General features: G+C 34.0%; 1 protein-coding gene across 1 annotated transcript in view; it reads right to left on the reverse strand.

Moving 5' to 3' along the window:
* LOC137634906 (microtubule-actin cross-linking factor 1-like) overlaps nucleotides 1-12,500 on the reverse strand; it is a 1,614,628-nt gene that overhangs the window by 610,060 nt on the left and 992,068 nt on the right. The gene's annotated exons all lie outside the window — the stretch shown is intronic.

The following is a 12,500-nucleotide window of genomic DNA, read 5'->3' on the forward strand; positions in this document are numbered from 1 at the left end:
TTGGAGTCATTAAGACATTTAAAAGAAATTAACGTTATAACACCTCTTATTATCAAATGTTTATAACTAAATATTTTTTTGGGGGGGAGAAGAAATGCATATTAATCAGGTTCTGTTTCATTAACCTATAGAATTCAAAGGTAAAATCAAATAAAATAATCGAGAAATAAGGTTATAAAGATCATCCATCCCCTTCCATTCGATGTGGATAAAGAAAACGAAGTGACAACTAAGATTCAGTACTTTGACAGATACAACAGCTAACAACGACAAGCTTTAAACTCAACAGACAGCTCTCTCTCTCTTCCTCTCTCTCTCTCCTCTCCTCGTCTCTCTCTCCTTCTCTCTCTCTCTCTCTCTCTCTCTCTCTCTCTCTCTCTCTATAACGTCTTCCTTCTGGTAAAGCCCAAAAATGGACGAGGGAAGCCTAGGGATCAGGAAGGTACTCGCAGTTTATTCCTGCGCAACACTTAGGTAAATAAGAGGTGGGGGAAAGGGATTCAGAAAGCAGTAATTGGATGGATGACATGAGGATGATATAATAGCATATTAGGTGCCGTTTGTTGCTGTGTTAGGGGGAATTATAGACTTCCTTCCAGTAAACCTACATCTTTTGGAAATGACAAAATTGAATATTTCGGACGAGGTAAGTTTCAAAAGGTAGGGAGAACACCAAACATGGTTTAGACTTGAAGTACTTCAAGTTATATTTCAATATTTCACTCTGAGTTACAGATAAATGATGGGAACGAGTAGGTGGAATAAGTAAATATCGAAAAGAGTTTTTTTTTAATTCACAATACGTAAAAGAAAATAGAAAGAGATATTTTCAAACACTACGTAAAAATTTATTATATGAAATACAAGATTTTATCTTAACCATCTCGAAATCGTAATCTTTTGAAAGAAATTATCAACAAGAAAAGTAAGTTCCACGAAGCTGTGAAAGTACACATTCTGAATCGATGTAGTGATTGAGATGTTTTTAGTGGATCCAGTCTGTTTACAATATTCCAGAGAAATGAACATTCCCGTTACATGAAACAAAGGTACATTGAAAGTGAAAGGTCACTCAAATGAACGCAAGGTAACCTTTGCAAACCAGTGAGTGATACACTCAGGAACAAATATAAATCATTCCTCATATTATTAATATTATTAATAATAAAAATAATAGATAATAATAATAAATAATAACAAATAATAATAATAATAATAATAATAAATAATATTAAATAATAAATAATAATAATAATAATAATAATTATTAATATTATTATTATTATTATTATTATTATTATTATTATTATTATTATTATTACTTGCCAAGCTACTACTCTAGTTGGAAAAGCAGGATGCTATAAGCCCAGGGGCTCCAACAGGGAAAATAACCCAGTGAGGAAAGAAAACAAGGAAAAATAAAATTATTCTAAGAACGGTAACATTAAAATAAATATTTCCTTTATAAAACTATGAAAACTTTAACAAAACAAGAGGAAGAGAAATACGACAAAAATAGTGCGCCTGAGTGTACCCTCAAGCAAGAGAATACATCCAAGAAATAATCTGATGTTACTAAAGAAACACATTGCTCCTTTTCACACAAATGCTAAAGACATTCATTGACGTCATGCTTATTTGTAGAGGCAAGTGATATATTTGGTCCTGAATATGGTTTCATAACGATGTTATACAACTAAGCAGGCTCCGAGATCCCATGTTAAATGTATTTTGAAAGAAGGTAATAGTAGGTAAGTGACGGAATAAAAAAACGGTTATGGAAAACCGATGTAATGCATAACAGATTGTAATGAAATATTGGTTTAAATTTATGTAATCGTAAGAGCATGATAGGCTAGAAAACTGCATTTTTTTTTTGGGGGGGGGGGGGGGCCTTCATTTCAAGTCAAATCTCATATTGTTTTTTCTTAATCACCTGCAACTCATCATATGCACGGTTGTTTTGCATTTGAGGCTTCAGTTTTCGATTAATATTTGTAATATTAAACATCAGAACAAGGGTAAATAAGATTAGTCAAGTTCCTAGCATTACCCAAAAGGGTTTTGATTTTACAGCTATGTATGTATATTTCACTTGAAGTTAATTAAGATCACAGAAGAAAATAGCTTTTGCGTTGAAACTTAGCTCTTCAATCACGTGATAGGTGAAGGGGAAGGATGGAAGTTGTTTATGATTGTTTTTAATTTCCCGATCAACATACCAACAGTAAAGTACGTGCCTATACATTCTTCGGTCATGTATCATGATGACTTTACTAAAAAGACAAAAGGTGACGAAAGGTGAGATTACCGCAACAGTGAACTTAACAGTTTGTAGTTTTCAGTTATACATCTATTCAAACAAATAATTTTCCCATTCAGTTTTATATTCAGTTAGCAGTACACGACAAATTCAATTACGTAATAAAAGAGTTCAAATCTCCAAATTGGATTACAAAAGGTGTCAGAATAACACAAAATAACTTATATCCAACCTGTATCTTGGGTTTTATGCGATTTGGGATTAGTTTCAAAATATATCATGTATACATACATATATGTATATATATATATATATATATATATAATATATATATATATATATATATATATATATATATATATATATGAAAATGTTAGACAGCTGCATAATAAAATAATAGTCAATAATAAAAGAGTACAGGTACTTGAATAACTTACTATTTATAAACACAATTATTCACTTCTTGAAAAAATCAACCAATTGCAGAAAAAACAAGGACATGGTCCTCGTAGAGGACATACCTCCGCCAAGGTGAACTTGACCTTCACGTGACCTTGACCTTCAGGTGACCTTGACCTTCACGTGACCTTGACCTTCACGTGACCTTGACCTTCAAGTGACCTGCTTGACTTTTGACCTTCAAGTGATCTTTGTTCATTTGCCACTGATACTTAATATGACATTGATATAATGCACCAATATGACCTTGACCTTTGACCTTTATAAATTTGAACATCACCCATGGGTTGCGCCTGGACTAGGACTTCCCTGTTGGCTTATGCAAAAGTCAGTGCTTTATTTCTGTCTCTTGATATGGCCACTTATGTCATAGTGACACCAGTGACCCCTGTGACCTTGACCTTGGGGGTGACCTTGACCAAAAATTTAATCAGTTCTTCCATACACATTGGGGAACTACTTGGCCAAGTTTGAAGTGATTCCGTGTAGAAATGTGGCCTCTACGTTGTCCACAGACAGACAGACAAACAAACAAACAAACAAACAAACAAACAAACCGAACCGAAAACAATACCTCCTGGCGGAGGTAATTAAGTTGTTTTAACTAGAAATAAAAATATGCAAAAATCAAAACAGAACAGAAAGGTAGAAAAGTAATACCGAAAACAGTAAATGACAGAACAGTGGATTTATGTTTTTCCTTAAGATTTACCTTAAATATACATAAGCTTACTCCTACCTTCTCATGTTAATCTCGAAAAGTCCTTGCTTATCGAACCACAAGGTCTCTTTCAAGAATTTGCATTAAAAATATCAATAACTTTTTCTGTGCAAATTAGGCGTCATAAGTGGTTCATAATGCAGTTTCTTTCAGACACAAATTACCCGTTGCAATATTTTCGCACGGTATAAAAAAAAGAAATAGTTTTATCAAATGAAAATCACAGAAATTATCGATGCACGCCCAATGAGAGTTGTCTGACGTAACACTGCTAACCACTAGGAAAGCAATAAAGAATTAGTATGATCTAAAAATAAAACATTCAAAAGCCTGAATATTAAACCATAAAATGGTCACCATTCTCAAAATACTTTTTATACCTCTAATGTACTGGCTTGAAAGTGCCACTTAAGGCGCACATAACACAGAAAATCCATTCTCTCTCTCTCTCTCTCTCTCTCTCTCTCTCTCTCTCTCTCTCTCTCTCTCTCTCTCTCTCTCATACATACATTTCTCTCATACATACATTTATAAGTCCTTTTTATATAAAAAAATGAGAAATAATTTCCTGCTATATCATATTTAGACATCAGATGAAGAGCAACGAAGGAAAGTGAATTGTAAAGCCCCCCAAAAATGAAAATGCGAAAACAGAATAATTTGCAGAGAACACAGAACATAATACACCCAATTCCACATTCCACATAAAGTGTAAAAATCCGCGGCAATGGTTGCAATTCTTCAACCTCACACGTCTGAATTCTTTTGCACGCTATCATTGGGGGAGAGAGAGAGAGAGAGAGAGAGAGAGAGAGAGAGAGAGAGAGAGAGAGAGAGAGAGAGAGAGAGTCGAAGAACAGACAGAGAAATGAAAAAGAGGAGAAATGACAAAATAAATAGTGGAACAAACATTGAATTATGGCTGGTCTGTCCCCCTCGCCATCTTTGTGAAGAGGACGACAATGGTCAACAAAGACCAATTCAAGATATCACCCGTCAGCCCAGCCCTGGGGATCATCATTATATGGGGAAAAATGGGGTTAACACCGTCTGCTAAAAGAACTCCTCTAATTCAGACGCGCATGGTGACACACAAACACACACACACAGACACACACACTCACGACAAGAGGCGTCTTTGACCTTATCAAGGCAATAATGTTAGCAACGAGGTTGATGGATGAAGATTCAACACTTCGCTGCATATGTATTACTTGGCTCTAATATGACTCCTCCTAAGTGTTTAGTTGGCTGTGGCCTTTGATTCGCCTTCCCTTTGTCTTCAAACATATCACTTTCAGCTTCAAAGATCCCTCGGCTTAAACTTGAAATCACTTTATGGTAATCCCTTGTATAAATGTTAAGAATGCAACTGCAAAGACATCCAGTTGGATATAACCCGCACAATCACATTCAGCTACATTCTAATCCTCATAAATAATTCTGACCAATCACTTCAAACGTGGCAACACGGATAATCATCTCTCTCTCTCTCTCTCTCTCTCTCTCTCTTCTCTCTCTCTCTCTCTCTCTCTCTCAGTAACGAGCATCTATTTGATTCCCAGGGCCCTGAAGTTCTCAAAGCGCAGTTACCAGGGAAAGAAAATCATTTATTTTCTTTCCCAGTCGCATCCAATTATGAAACTACTGCATAACTACAAGCACTAAACACAAACATTATGCACCACTGAAATTAACAAAGTGGATTATCTTAAGTGCTCCTCTCCAAACAGGGGTGGTGTGTGAGTAGGGCGTGGGACGGGGGCGTGGGTGGGAGTTGGAAAGGATGAGGGGAAACGACGTGAGGGAACACAGACAGGGAAGAGCGAGGGAACGTCTACAACAGTACCGACCACTGTCGTGGTATCTAAGAAGCGTATTAAATGTTATCACGGTATACCAAGAGTAGCACTTAAAAGAACACAAACATATGCGTGTAATTTAGATATTTGGGATATACGAAAAGTAAATGCGAGTGATAATCTCTCTCATTCTTTTTTCTCCCAGTCACACACACACACACACACACATATATATATATATATATTATATATATATATATATATATATATATATATACATATACATATATATATATACATATATATATATACATATACATATACATATATATATATATATATATATATATATATATATACACACACAATGTGTGTGTTTCTGGGAGGAAAAGAGTAAGAGAGATTATATAATATACATATGTGTACATAGATATTGTATGAACGTTTGTGAGTAAATCATTTAATCATTAGTTCTAGAAAACAACAAGAATAGTGCTCAAGTATATTCACAAAAGCAATCGAGCTCAATCATAATACACACGAAAGTCTATGGGTAAGAAGAAATCATACATTTACAACAGAACAAAAACTTCTTTCTCAAATAATAAAGGTGTGACCTAAATTAATTAAATAGCAAAAACTCCGACCTAATCCTAACAAATGATAAAAAGAAAAAAAGAAATATTCATATAACCGATTAATAAAAATATCAACCAATTTTCTGTTACAGAATAAAATGTAGATTTGTATTACTAGGTCAAACTTTGAAAAGTATCAAAATCATTTTAAATGATTAGTGGATTCCTTTGCCTATGTCATGTTAAGCATGACATAACCCTGTTAAAGGTCAGTGACAGATCCAAAATAAGATTGAAAAGCATTAAGTCTTTTTACTTATAAATATTCTAGTTTTATTAATATAATATTCTAGAGGTCCTTGAACCACAGATACTAAGTAACGCATCACGGCCTCACTAATGAATAAAATGCACATGTACCTCTGCATTAAACATGAAGAGAAACACTTGAGTCTTCTAATGAACGACCCCACTGTTCTCCCAAACTCCTTAGCGCAAAAACGTGTTGGCCGATCATCATCTGTGTCTTCTTTATAAGAGCAGTAAACCACATAAAATCTTATCAAGCTTGACCTCACTGACGTGAAAATTCTTGAGCAATTTAAGACTATTTATCAACTTACAGTAAACGACGAAGACAATTTACATTGCAGTTATTTCTGTTCAAATGTTTGTTGTCCTTGGGGGTAAATAAGAACAAGAGGGTTGTAGATTAAAATCAATGAAGGCCTGTTCTAAGCCTTGTAAAAAGCATATATGATAAAATGTTCTTGAACTATGTATATCTTCTATAAACTATATCACTGATCAACATACTGTAATCAATTACATCAAAATAAAAATGAGTGTATATATGAAGATATAAGGAACCAGAATTCTATCACCGGTAATTCTTGAAGGTTTATACGTAAATGTCGATAGTAAGACAGCGAATAAAACACATTCTAAATGCAATGCTAGTTCTCATTCGTCATTATAATTACCAAAATACGAATATCGAGTAAACCCGGTGGCGCCTGGAAGATATTCCATTTGACAGCGAATAATAATTCCTGGCGTCACGAAGCGATATCCGCCAGCCTATAAAAATCCCATAGCGCCACCTACTTTTCGTTATACATCTCTCCCTCTCCTCAAGAGTGCATAATGACAAACCTGCTCCTCAAAACTAATTTAGGTCGACACGAAAGAGTAGCTCAGCATGGATCCGCCCTAAACTCGATTCTCTCCTTTTCATTTTCCTCCACGATAATCCTCCAAGTTCTTTGAGCTTAGAACCTCCAAGTTTGTCCTGTGTATTAGCTTTCAAGTATTACTTCCCAGAGACAGTGTAACCTCCAAAGTTCTCTGTCCCACTATCCGAAAGATGAATGATGGAAAGGCTAATAAATATGGGTTTTGGGAAGCGGAGACAAAGTTCTCAAAAATAAGCAATCAAGCATGAAGGAAATAAGTAAAAAAAAAATAAAAATCTATAATTATCAATAAAAAAAATCGAATCTTAAGTTGTCATAATAACAATAAGAATCAAAATGGAAAACATGATTTTCCAAATTTATACGCGCGCGCGCGCCCACACACACATATAAAATATATATATATATATATATATATATATATATATATATATATATATACAGTATATATATATATATATATATATATATATATATATATATATATATATATATATATATATATATATACCGTATATCAGACAGATAAACGGGTAAGGGACTGGAAAGCATGAAGGAGATAGGTTTCAATATTTCATTGTAAGATCAAAGTGATAGTTATTTTCATCAAGAATCTCTCACAATACTGGTCAAAATATACAATCGTCCAGACAGTCATTGAATAAAGTACAAAGGCTTCAGATTTAAATACAATTATATGGAAATTCGCTTTGTATCCCAAAAACTGTGGTTATTTGCTCGTCGGTATAAACACGTAGGACAAAAGGAGTTTTCTGAAACAGCTAAGAGGCGTTGTTGTTGTGATCGGGACTACATCCTGTTTATCTGCTTCAAGTGAAATTGTTTTCCTTGAATGCTTCAGAAAATTCACTTTTTACAAAGGCTGGGTGACAAAAAATCATCTTCTTTATTTGTTTTGGATCGTCACTGGGTTATTCAATTTCACTAACGACATTTTTAGGAAGATTTACAAGCCTATGAACCAATGATGAATTGCTTTTGTTAACAAACATTTAAAAAAATTGTGCTCTCTCTCTCTCTCTCTCTCTCTCTCTCTCTCTCTCTCTCTCTCTCTCTCTCTCTCTCTCTCTCTCTAAGACATACACAAACAGATAGGCATACAAAAGAGAACACGCACATAAAATTAAATTACCAAAATAATTCAACTCAAGTAAACTAGAAATGACGACAGGGCTCTTTCTATAGGAAATAAAATCAAGTTGAGAGAGAGAGAGAGAGAGAGAGAGAGAGAGAGAGAGAGAGAGAGAGAGAGAGAGATGCTGCCCGCACCCGCATCCCCTTAACACTAATTTGGTCAAACACGGAAATGGAGCAGAAACTCTTAATAAATAATAGCATACACGAGGGGCGTAAATTACACAAGACTTACAGTCGATGAGAATGACAATAGCAACCGCCTACAAAGAGAGGGAGCTCCCCGAGGAAAGAACAGTAGAGGGGTGGAAATGGGAGAAGTAGGGGAAAAATGAGAGAAAATAGGAGAGGGGAACCCATAGAGGTGGCGGTGAAGGGAGAGAAAGAATGCCTACGACGGGATGGTCCGAAGGGAAAAACTTTCATTAAAGGACAACACAGTGTCGAGTCGAAGGACGAGACGAAGGAATGACTCCTCTCCGTTCGGTGAACACAAACAAATAAGAGGAGAATATGTTGGCTAGCCTGAAGTGTTTGTTTCTACTCCCTTATATGTTATATTTACAACTCCGTAATATCCTGATATGACTAAATGTACATGAATATATTCCAGCCTTAAATGATTCTGAAAATATACAGTATTAATAATATAAAGGGAGCGAGTGATTCTTTCATCGTGAGATAAGATTTAGATAAACAAGACGGATACTTATCTATGTTCATTATAAAGAGGTGAACACCAAGCTATGGCATATATTTATGAATTTACTTGCAAGGGAAAACGTCAATGGAAATTTCAAAGCATTACATAACAATATTCCACTATCAATAAAAGCTGGTTGTTCGGTGTGTGGTAAATAAAGATTCCCCGCAAATCAAAACTTGGAAAGCTAGCAAATCATTGTATGAAGTCACTAAACCTCAGGTGGTTCTACCCTACTTTTTCTATTTTATATTCTCGCCTACATTTCATATCTCAGTCCAGCATCTGAGTCTATTTATCTCACCTCCGATGTAAGTCTAACAACTCCCAGGATTGCAACAAAAATGTTCATAATGGGGAATTGAATAACTAGAGGGTCTGGCCCACTTTTGTTCGATAATTTTTTCCCCTCGGCTTGTTTCTAGACTTGCGAGCTCAATCTAACGCCGCAGGGCACCAATCTCCATTATATCACCATCTAACACCATGTAAAGTCGTTGTAAAAATGGTCTTTGTAAATGATGAAAGTGAAATGTGAAGCCTAAATCTTAAATCAATGTTCAGTTTTCCTTCATTACTTCTGCACTAGTCGCTCACAGTAGTTTACCTAGGTGTCAAGCTCTGTTCATTCCCAATCACGCTTGTTAAGGCAACAACAATATATTATTATCATTATCATATCTAAGCTACAATCCTACTTAAAAAAGTAGGATACAATATGGCGAAGGATTCCAACTGGGAAAATAGCTCAGTGAAGAAAGGAAATACGGAAACAGATGGAATGGTGTGCCTGGGTGTACCCTTAAGCAAAAGAACTTTAACCCAAGACAGTGGAAAACCATGGTACAGAGGCTATGTTACTACCCAAGAATAGAGCTACATACCATAACTAGAGTCTCTTGTACCTTTACCAAGTTGAAAGTAGCCACTGAACGATTACACTGCAGTAGTTAATCCTTTGAATGAAGAAGAATTTTTCATTTATTCCAGTGTTGTCAGGTGTATGTGTTAAGAGCAGAATATGTAAAGAATACGCCAGACAATTTGGTGTATGTGTAGGTAAAGGAAAAATGAGTCTTAATCATAGAGGGATCCACTGTAGTATTATCTAGGCAGTCAAAGGAACAAATAACTTTCTAGTGATAGTATATCAACGGGTGGCTGATGCCCTGGCTAACCTAATATCTTAAAACAAAGTATAATTACTGTGGTTGAGTGAATAACGGCAAAGATACACTTGTTAACCTTGTATGCTAGTGTCTTTTTTTTCTCCAAGTTAGTGAGCTAAATATAGCTTAATGAATCTTGCCCAATCGTTATAAGTGGCTAAGACTTACTTCATACTTGAGTAGATTAGCATGAAAATTAAGAGAAATAATACGTATATGACTTGACAAATCACAATACTTCATTCTCAAGATGAAAATAAAAAGGGTAATAAACTCAAGTGTCAATTATTTTTTTTTTCGATAAAATTTACCTTCTATTGCAATAATTTTTTGTGAACGCTAGAATACCAGAGTACTAAAAACACTAAATAAAGCAATATCCCGAATTTATACTTTGCAAAAAGCTCCAATTTTTACTAAGAACTGAAAAAACCATTAGCAATTTTATATCAAGATCTAATATAAAAAAGGAATAGGCTATCTGAGTTGTAACAGAAGTCACCAGATTCGCTCATTTATTTGCCATAATATCTAGAATTCCAGGAAAATGTAAGAGTTATCAAGGGATGGCGTGACTTGGACACGAGCAACAGGTAGACGCAAATTGCTGGTTGCTACTGATATATCTCATTCACCTGAAGTTGGTATTGAAATATTAAGACCCCTTCATTGTGGTAACTTTAGAGAAAGGAATAATAATGTAAGAGTTTGGCAATGATATTTTTACATGCAAGGCTTTAACTAGAATTTTTTAGGTTAAATATTTACTGTAATTCTCCGGAAATAACGTTGAAATTGTGAAAAAGTTTTAAAGAAATTAAATTAGAGTATTAGGGGAAGTTAATACTCATAAAAAAACTTGAGAGAGAGAGAGAGAGAGAGAGAGAGAGAGAGAGAGAGAGAGAGAGAGAGAGAGAGAGAGAGAGAGAGAGAGAGAGAGTTAAACTTTTTAAATTGCTGACGCAGCCAATAGTGATTGGTGAATAATTTTAAGAGATTTTAAGAATATTTTGTTGATAAAAAGTATGTCGTGGATAACCAATACCCATTGGTAACACGTGTGTGTTGATTCACCAGTTTATGAGAGCAAATTTATGAATCATAGCAAGGTGTATTTGACATATCAAACCAGCAATGTCTAGGCGTGGCTGATTTAATCTTTAGTAATATTAAAGAGTTGCAAATAGTATAGTTAACCATTCATTAAAAGGCAACATGCCAATTCCAACTCAAAGGAAAATAGAGCAAAAGCTGGTTTATTTATATGTTAAATGTTATAATAAGGTGATTTACGCTTTTAGAAAATTTAGAAATATTTTAATTATTCATTACTTCTCTTACAGTTTATTTATTTCCTTACTTTTCCTCACTGGGCTATTTTCCCTGTTGGAGCCATTGGGCTTATAGCATCCGGCTTTTCCAACTAGGGCTGTAGCTTAGCTTGTGATAGTCAAGCCACTGGTTTGAAAAGTCTGAAGGCTAAGGCTAATCCTGCTCCCAATGTAGACCTTCCCACTCCCCCAAGAGCATGTGGCCCTCCTACAACAACTTACCCAACTAACCAAGTATCAAAGATGATTACAACTCATTTATCGTGTCTGGGATATATGCGTAGACAGCCTAAGATGATAAGAATGTATGTGTTTATGATATCTCCCCTAAATAATAAAACAAGTGTCTGGCTAAATATTATATATATATATATATATACATATATATATATATATATATATATATATATATATATATATATATATATATATATATATATATATATATATATTATATACTGTATATATACATGTATGTATATATATGCATACATACATACAGTATATATATCCATATATATATATATATATATATACACATACATACATAAAGTATATATATATATATATATATATATATATATATATATATAGATATATATATATATATATATATATATATTATATATATATATATATATATATATATATATATATATATATATATATATATATATTTCGGTTATGCTCAGCTCTCCCAGTTCCTTGGGTAAAGGGGAGATGAAGCATATCTATCTAAATATTTAGATGTAATTTTTGACCGGTCGCATACACTAGTATAAAATAAAAGCTATTTTCAGTATTGGAAAAACTTGAAATTAGTTTAAAAGAAAAAAGCTATTTTTCTAGATATAGAAGTTAAGAAACACAATATAATAAATAATAAAATCTTGAAACTATTACTGTAAGTAAGAAGACAGAAATGAATGACAGTTCAAGATAATTTATGGACATAGTTGCTTCTATTCGGACTTGATCAGAAACCATTGATTTTTTCCAGGTGAATCCCTCAACAAACGCTTTACCAAGTACTCAATCTAGATTTCTTGTCACCAACGCTAATCCGGGATTTGATTTAAGTGAATTAGGCGATCTTGTGCTTTGAATTTCATCAACAACAAAA

The sequence above is a fragment of the Palaemon carinicauda genome, chromosome 45 (assembly GCF_036898095.1).
Source record: "Palaemon carinicauda isolate YSFRI2023 chromosome 45, ASM3689809v2, whole genome shotgun sequence".
Classification (NCBI taxonomy): Eukaryota; Metazoa; Arthropoda; class Malacostraca; order Decapoda; family Palaemonidae; genus Palaemon; species Palaemon carinicauda.